General features: G+C 46.5%; 1 long non-coding RNA gene across 2 annotated transcripts; it reads left to right on the top strand.

Annotated features, from left to right (window-relative positions):
* The first annotated feature begins 769 nt into the window (after positions 1-769).
* On the top strand, positions 770-8154 carry LOC118986691 (uncharacterized). Of its 2 annotated transcripts, XR_005066434.1 has the most exons (3): positions 770-1016; positions 7697-8026; positions 8101-8114. It is a non-coding gene; the product is annotated as an uncharacterized LOC118986691 (long non-coding RNA). The 2 variants fall into 2 exon arrangements; XR_005066433.1 differs by having other exon boundaries at positions 816-1016; positions 7697-8154.
* The last annotated feature ends 505 nt before the right edge of the window (positions 8155-8659 follow it).

An 8659-nucleotide genomic window follows, 5' to 3' on the forward strand; every position in this document is an offset into this window, starting at 1 on the left:
GCTATGTGAAAACCCGTGTGAAAAACACAGCTCTTGATCTAGGTCAAGGGCTTGTAAACTTTTTCTGAAAAGGGCATGGCCTTTCTTGTTCCCGCGTAGAGCAGGCGTGGCCCCACACGAGGGACCTGCCTCGAGTTGTTCCCCTGCCTGTCTTCTTGCCTCCCCAAATCAATGTCCCCGTGACTGCCACTCCCTCCCCTGCTTCCTGTCTCTGCTCACATGTAAGGTCTACCTTGACAACCCCACTTAATTCTGCACTTTAAACACCCCTGGCCCATGTGCCCCAGGCCCTTACCCCAGAGCACTTACCCCAGAGCACTTACCAGCTTCTAATGTACTAGAGAATTTATTTGTTGTGTTTACTATTCATTGTCTGTTCCTCTCCCAGCCTCCCACCAATCGATATCCGTGAGGGTAAGAATCTATATTTTGTTTACATTTGTTCCCGTGGGGTTTTGCTGGGCACTTAGTAGACACCAAACATACTTATTGAATGAGTCAGTAAACGTGCTTCTCTTATTTCCAGGCTGTGTTCTCAACGACTGTATTATGTGGCCAGAGGAGTGAGAGATGGAATGAATCATCAGTGGGCAGAAGGAATGACTCCTGTTCTAGTTTGCACGTTTGCTGAGAGATGGGCTGGTGTCTTCATCACGTGAGTGTGCCTGGAACAAAGCAGGTGCTCAGTACATGCCTGCAGAATTCAATTACATCCTGCAGGCACCGATCGTGACATTTTGTAGGCCGTTACCATGTAAAACACTTCCCTCCTGTTTTGGCCCATCCCTACCACAGTTGCTTCCCCTAGCCAGAAAAGCCTTTTGTCCCTTGGCTGAGGTTCAGCTCCTGCTGCTTTCAGCCAGACGGGGCAACAAAAAGGAGCTTCAGAGGGAAGAACAACAGTCACTTTCTTTACGCAGGATTCCTCCCAGGCTGTTCAAACCTCTCTCCATGTCTCCCGATTTGAAATGTTTTTGCCTTCTTTGCTCTGTAGGATTCCAGCTGACAGCTCAGAGGTGAGTCTGCCTGGAAAGTATAAGGGAAGTAGGGATTCCTGGGGAATCATTTCCCCAGTAAAGACTGGAATACCATGGCTCTTTTCCCTGCGTTTCGTAAAAGACATTCTGAAGCACAAATGCTGGGGTGACAGGAAAGAAAATAGCAGTTTGGTAGAGCTTAGAAAACAGCAGTTTTGTAGCCATAGGCTTGTCTGTGGCAAGTTTAGTCTGAAGACAAAGCGCTGATTTCAGTCTTCTTAATACTACTGCACCCAATTTCTGACCTTAAGGTTTTCTCCCAACAACACATGCAGGTACCAAGTCTGGCACTTGGGAACTATGTCGACTTAGGCACGTCATTTAGCTTTTCTGAGCTTCGTTATACTATCTGTTAAATGCAGATGTTAAATCCACATCAGAGAAATAAACAAGAGAAGATGCTACCTTTGCGACTCTTTTCTTGCTTTCTTCAACAGTGACTCTCTCTATCAGCGCCATAGTAGCAAACACACCCAGCGAATGCATGTAGAAGCTGGTGAACTCTGAGTAAGATCTGTCCTTGAAACTCACCAATGTCAGTTTCATGGCTTTGATGCTGTGTTGTGGGTGTGTAAGATGTTACCATTGGGGAGGGTACACAGGAACTTTCTATAATTTGGCAATTGCTTGTAACTCTAAAGTTATTTTTAACCATGTCTTTTTGACAAGTTAATTTCTGCTGCTCCTTCTTTCCCATAACACTTTCCGGATGCCTCTAGTAGGACATGTCACCCTTAGAACTCAGTGCTCCATGAGGGCACAGTTACTTTCTTATCTGTTCTTACTGGCCTAGCATAGGTCCTGGCACTGGGTTGGTGTTCAAAAACATTTGTTGATTCTTTCAGCCAGGAACATCAAAGTATGCAGCCTCTCTTCTTCGATACTCTAAGTGCCATCTCTGAAAACATTTAAAGAAAATTAATACTTATTGAAAGCCTGTTTTATGCCAGGAGATTTATATGAAGTTCTCATAGCTAATCCCCATAGCAATCTTATTAGGTGTATGTGATTTTGCTGTTACAGATGAGGAAACTGAGCGTCAGGAAGCTTAATTAATATGTCTGCCAAGAGGGGCAATGTGGAGGTAGATTCGTGCCCTGAGTCTGTTTGGCTCCAAGGTCCATTGTCTTTCATTCATTTATTTATTCAATGAATATTTATGGAGCACCCACTATTTGTCAGGGACTAGCCTTAGACTTTAGAATATAGTGTAAACAAAAAGGCAGACAAAGAACGCTGCCTTTGTGAGGTTGATATTCTAGTGAGGTAACACAGGTGATCAAGAGTAAACAATTTAAAAAGAACATGTGGACACAAACAAGAAAGAAAAGCAGAGAAAGGGAACTGAGACTGTGGAGACCGGGAGTCCCATATTTTTCTGACTATTAGATGCGGCCTCCTCCCACCTCCTCCCCAAATTTGGGAGGAATAATGGTTGTTAATGCTGCTGTTGAGCTCTGTTTACATTTACATTGGTGAAATATTATGTTATTTATGTTATTAAATATTTTACCACATTTTTTGCTCCCCTTAAAACCTAGGTGCATCTTATGGTCCAAAAAAATATGGTAATTTGCAGTAGGAAATAAGACATGCAGATTGGGCCCCATTGAAATAAGAGCTTTAAGCAGGGTTGAGTATGAGATGTGAGCAGTGGCTTTAACCAAGTAGATCTTTGGGGAAAGAACATCCCGGGGGGGGAGGAGCACCCAATGCAAAGGCTCTCAGACCTGTGTGTGTGGAAAGGCAAGATGGCTGGTTTGGCTGGAGCAGAGTACACATGTGGGAGAATAGGAGAGGTCAGGGATGGAGGGCAGATCATGGCAAACCACAAAGGTCATGGCGAGGACGTTGTGCGGACTTTAGCTTTGCTCAGAGGTGGGTGCCACTCCAGGGTTTTGAGCACAGAAGTGACAGATGCGGACTGAGGCTGCTGTGGGCTCCCCCTGGCCACTGTGTGGAGCCTGGGCTGGAGTGGTCAAAGTTGGGAGCAGGGAAACCAGCTGAAAGGCTGTTGCCCATCCAGGCTGGAGATGATAGTGGCTTCCACGTAGCGGCGGGGGTGGGAGAGCTGCCTTTCTCCCAACACACCTCCTCTCACCTGGTGAAAGCCTGTCTCTCGTGAGTGTGCACAGAACCCCAGAAAGATGGCTCATCGCGAGAGTGGTGTCTTTCTTTCTCCTGCTCCTCCTTATGGCTCAGATCCCCGCCTTCTCTCCCCAGCTTCCCAAACGTGCTCTCCAAGCCTGAACAGCCCACCTTCTTCCTCTTCTGTAGCCTCTTTGTGCCCTGCCTTGCGGTGGTGGCCCCAGGGCTCGTTTGGCCAGCCTGTCCTGGTGGGTTGTCATTATTTTCTCAGACATCTGTCTGTCCTGATGTGTCATATACTGTCAAACAAAGGACCTGAGTGTGCTAATGGACAAATTTGGGAACAAAGTGGGTCCTCTTCCCATTCACTCCAAAGCAGGAAAGATGGCAAACTGTCTCTCACTTTCCACTTCTGCCATTTGGGGACAGTCAACGCCTCTCTCAAGGGGATGTCATGTAGTTCAGTGGGACAACACACGGCAATTCGGTTGCAACAAGAGCTTTATGCAGATAACAAGAAAGAGGAAAAGGACTTTGTTCAGTTCTTTGTCAAGAACTTGGGACCAGTATCTTATAGAATTCTCAAAAGACCCTGAGGGTAGGTGCTGTGTTCCTCGCTCTCCACACCAGGGCCCCAAGAGTATAGCAGCCTTCCCAGAGTCTGCTGCCAGGTCTATTATGGGGGTGTGGGCAACCTCCAGAGCAGAAAGATAGCTCATATCTGGAGGAGACAACAGATGCCATGTTAAAAATAAATAAATAAAATATCAAAAGGAAAACTGTGATTTCTTGGACTTGGGCACGACTGAGTCAGTGAGTCAAACCGACAAAGTCTCCAGTGCCTCAGTCAGCGCCAGGCAGCCGAGACGCAGACACCCGAGCCAGAGGTTCCCACAGCCGGTTCGGGCGCTTCCCCTTGGCTCACAGAAGGAAGGGGTGTGTGAATGCTTTCCCATGACACCAAAATGCAGCTAAGCAGAAAGGGCATGTGGCTTGGGGCTGGAAAGACCTTTATGACAACCTGGCAATGCAGTCCAACAAGGTGGAGCAAGCTGGGGCAAGAGTCACATCTCATGATAAAAGAACTCCTTTACATCGTGCACGGTTAGGTCTTCCTCCCTCCCCACAGGAGCAAGGCACACGGGCAAACGCAGCGGGCCCTGGGTGCAAGAATGTGCTGAGAAGGTGGTGCCCGGGTAGCTCTGCCCTGCGTGGGTTAGTCACCTAGTTAGAAGGCCGTTTGTGGCTGGTTTGCACCTTGTCGGCATTTTGAAAACTCATAATTCTCTCACCTCCAATGTATTATTTCCCCATCTCCAGAATCTGGAAACGAGGTCAAAGAAGTTTAGATCTTCAAAAACAAGGGCCTTTTCCCTTCCTGCGGCAGGAGCTTTCTGGGCGCTGAGAAGTGTGGCTATGAGGGTTAATGCTGTGAGTCAACTTGGCTAAACTGTGGAACAAAGTCTGAGTTTTCCCAAAGAAGGAATTCTGCGCCCCAGCTGCAACATGGAAATTCTGCTTGAGTTTCCAGCCTTCGGGCTCAAGCTGCGTTTGAGGGGCACCTGCTGTTTCACTATAGACTGTGGAAGGGAGACTCCATACCATCGCCTGCTGGGTGCTGAGTGGCCACGGGGAGTTGGGAGGGGGGCTAGGCAGTGAGACTGCAGGGTCTTTAGCCACCCAGCCTTTCCATTCAGTAGGACAGAAATGACAGACTACACATGAGCATGAGTGTTGGAGTCAAAGAGCCCAGTGGTATGTTCGTGGGCAGCTTCCAGAGATTCTGCAGGCCCAGTGCCGTGCTTTGAGAACTTCGGACCACGTCGGGGATCCCATACTTGTCTCTGCAGGGCACCTCCCCTTGTGTTTACTGTTGCCACAAGGAACCCGAGTTTTGAAAGTTGATATTCACCAAACAGAGAGCAAATTAGCTTTTTATTATAAACTTTATAAAGTTTACATTTATTGTATTAACTTATCCTTATTTTATCAAGTGATAGAGTTATAGTATTAATTTACTTAACTTTTGTTTAGGTAAATCCAGTACTGAAATGCTAATGAGAATAGCTAGTCAGCAGGAGATGACCTGTTTTAACACCTCAGTGTGTTAATGAACCTGAATCATTGGCAAAGAGGCAACTTTATGGTTAGACTGGGTGGTACTAATATTGCTGTATCTGCCTCTCTTTTTGTCAACTATTGCTTGCCATCTAATTTTCTAATCTTTCATTTTTCTCTATGCTTTTGTTTTAGGAGTGTGTATTATGATGCATTAATTTGTATTTTAAAAAATAAAAATATCGGACTCTGTTCTCTAATAGAGGAATTCAACCCATGTGCATTTAAAACTTTTTTTTATGGTTGTTCAATTGCATTTGTTCCCATTGTTCCCCCATTACTACCCAGGAGCAGTTTTGTGATTTCCGGCATGCTAGCCCAAGTGAAGTTAATTTGGTCGATCAAGGTAAATTTCCTATAAGGACAGCTGAACTATTGAATAATTTGGGGATGCAAAAGCTCCCATTTAGGACTCCTGAAGTCCTTTGGGATTCTGAAAGTCCACATCGCTCTTCATTCGTGCCTCGGGATCCTGGCACCTGGCCCCGAGTATTCCCTCACGTGGCACCTAGGGAAGAAGCAGGGTGCAGCTGACGAAGAGAACCAGGGCCAGAACGGCTTCCCTTTGTGCTCTCGCAAGCTGTTTCTCTCTGCGCTTGTGGGTCTGCCCTTTCGGACACCTGGTTGACACGTGACTGCCTGGGTAATGCTGTTTTTGTATTACTTTCCAACGTACAATTGTCTCTAAGCAATTCTGTAGTAGCAATTCATCCACCCATCTACCCATCCACCCAACAAATACTCATCTAACATGCTCTGTGGACCAGCTCTTGTTTTGGGTGCTATTCTGGGGGCAGGGGTCACACAAGTATACGGACAAGTAAACTATTCCAGAGGTCTGTAGTCTCGACAAGTTCTACCCTTGAGGACAGCTATGGGCAGTTCTAATGTCTTTCTTCCTGGACAGCCACAGACCACAGATCTGAGTTCATTCCAGCTTCTTTCTCTGAACCCGGCAGTGGCTGATGGCTCTTCTCGTCCATGGCTTCGTGTCCTCTTCTTCATTCTTGACAGTTCGGAATCTTGGAGTATCTCAAGGAGCACCCAGGCTGGACTTCAGCTGCCTCCTGCTCTCACTCCTCCCCAGAATCATACCTCACTGTGAGAACTGATGTTGGCCCACCTCCTCTCTGAGCCTCAGGCCATTTGATCATGACTGTATTCCTCCAAGTTGTCGAAGATTCAGCTTCTCCTGGTGAGGTCTTTTTAAGAACTGATCCAGCCTGGAAGACCTGCAGAGCTCTGGGAAAGGAGCATCCAAATGGAGACCCCCACAGTCTCCATCGTGGCCTTGCCTCTGGACCTCGCTTCTCCCTCTGCAGCCTTGGGCCTAAGCTCTTTCCGCTCACATATCTCTAAGGCCACTGCACACTGCAGTTGGTGGCACAGGGCAGGTGCCTGGTCCTTAACTTCTCCTCTGGATATGACTTTTTGTCTTCCCTTTGGGAAAGAGATTGGTGTGGAAACCGAAGTTATAATAAAGAGTGCCATGAAGAGGCAACTGCCATGTTCTGAATCAGCTCCAGAGTCCCGGTGGTCAGCCAGGTCAGGAAAGGCTTCCTAGCAGAGGAGTGTAGACGATGAGGCCTGGACGGACCAAAGGAGTTCGATGCAAACCGGACAGAGCTTCAGGGAGAGTGGATAAATACCCTGAGAGGTGGTCAAAACCTGGGCTCCATTCACTGGGCCAGGAACACTGGGTGCCAGGGGGAAAGTGACATGAGGACACAAGACAGGTGAGCTGGACGTGCGGCAAAGGAGCCATTTCTCACTTTCATCCATGATACAGTCCTACTCATGTGGAAGGGAAGCATCTGAATTGAAAATCCTTTCCTTAAGGAAACGGGGCCCCTCCAAGGGTTATTTTCTGGTAGCCTGGCAGGTGGGTGGGGCAGAATGGACACACTTCATATCACTTCCCACTGTTGACCTGCACTTCCCAGCCCACCAGCCTGGTTCCTGAAGATTCGAATTGCAGAGTCGTGTGGATACGCTGACTTCCGACCTGCCAAAGCCACCGTGTGAGAAATAAAAGGCCGGGAAGCACAGATGCCAAAGTCAGCAATGGTGTGAGGGTGATGTGCTTGGTGGTGTCGTTTATCCATGCCTCCGCATCGTGTGCTTTCTTCAGTTTCATTTTACTGACTTTAAAATTCTATTAGAAAGAATTATACTTGAATGGTATTCAGAAAGATCTCTGACGCACATCCTGGGTCTAATTTTGAGCACGCGGTGCAAGAAACTCATCTCCCAGGTGGAATTGGTCTCGGCCTGTGACACATTAGCCAAGGCTTTATTAGGAAATGATAAGGCCACATACTGAGGTCCCTGGAAATATAGGTGATTTCTTTGCCCAGGGCAGGAGTTTTATCCTCTATCGGCCTAATGAATTTGCTCTTTTCGCATTTACGGTGCCTATTAGGGTATCTCATTCGTGGTGGTTGCTGTTTCAGAAAGTGGAAGGAAATTCAGCAATGCTATTGATGACGTGGCTGCAGAATTCCCAGGCGGCTGAGCGTCCAGGAGAGCTGTGTGTCCAGAATGCGCGATATCCTTTGTTTGAGGCTCTGCAGCGTCCCCTCCAGCATCCCCTCCAGCGTCCCCTCCAGCAGGCTGTCGGTGTGGGGAAGCAATCGCGTTTCCTAACTTGCACACAGCCCAGAAATCGAAGCACAGTTCGGCCTCTTCATCATGCTCAAAAATCAAATCTGCCTAGGGACCGAGTTTCAGCAGCAGCTGTTTCTGCTTTATGTTTTATTTAAAGACATTTAATTTTGAGCCTTGTGTGTTCCCTCTCTTTTTTTTTTTTGTAGAGAAGACTGTGTGCCTGTATAAAATACCACTGATTTATGGACAGCGGTGTTTCCATTTGCAGTAAGTGTTTTTCAGGATAAAGTCAGATTAACTAAAATTATCATAGTTATTCATTATTTTTATTATTTTACTTAAAGTGATAGCAATTATTCAGCAAATATATCAAATATTTATTTTGTGTCAAGCTTCGTGCCAAACGGTTTACATACATTTTCTTTTTAAGCCTCACCAGAAGCTTACAAAGTAGACAGAGAAACTAATGTGCATTTCATGGATGAAGCCAGAGTCAGCGATTTGCTCAGATTCTCACGGGCAATGAGTAGGGAGCTTAGATTTGAATCCAGGTATGTTTGATGCCACGTAATATACATGAAATACAACCTATGTGATATTCCATAGCCATAGGTGCGTATGCCTAAATACCGTATTATCTATATATGATATCTAAACTTGAAAATTATATTTTCCCTTTGTTTCCCTTTCTCTATTTTATCATTTTTTTCTGCCTCTCGTCCTCTTTACTCTTTTTGATTGTTAACTAATTCTTTTCGTCCTTCATGGAGTGGGAGTGGGCAGTGAGAGTGTCAGAGCGTTGCACAACT

This window comes from Sturnira hondurensis, unplaced genomic scaffold (assembly GCF_014824575.4).
Source record: "Sturnira hondurensis isolate 20B ecotype Veracruz unplaced genomic scaffold, ASM1482457v3 Scaffold0000780, whole genome shotgun sequence".
NCBI classification, from domain to species: Eukaryota; Metazoa; Chordata; class Mammalia; order Chiroptera; family Phyllostomidae; genus Sturnira; species Sturnira hondurensis.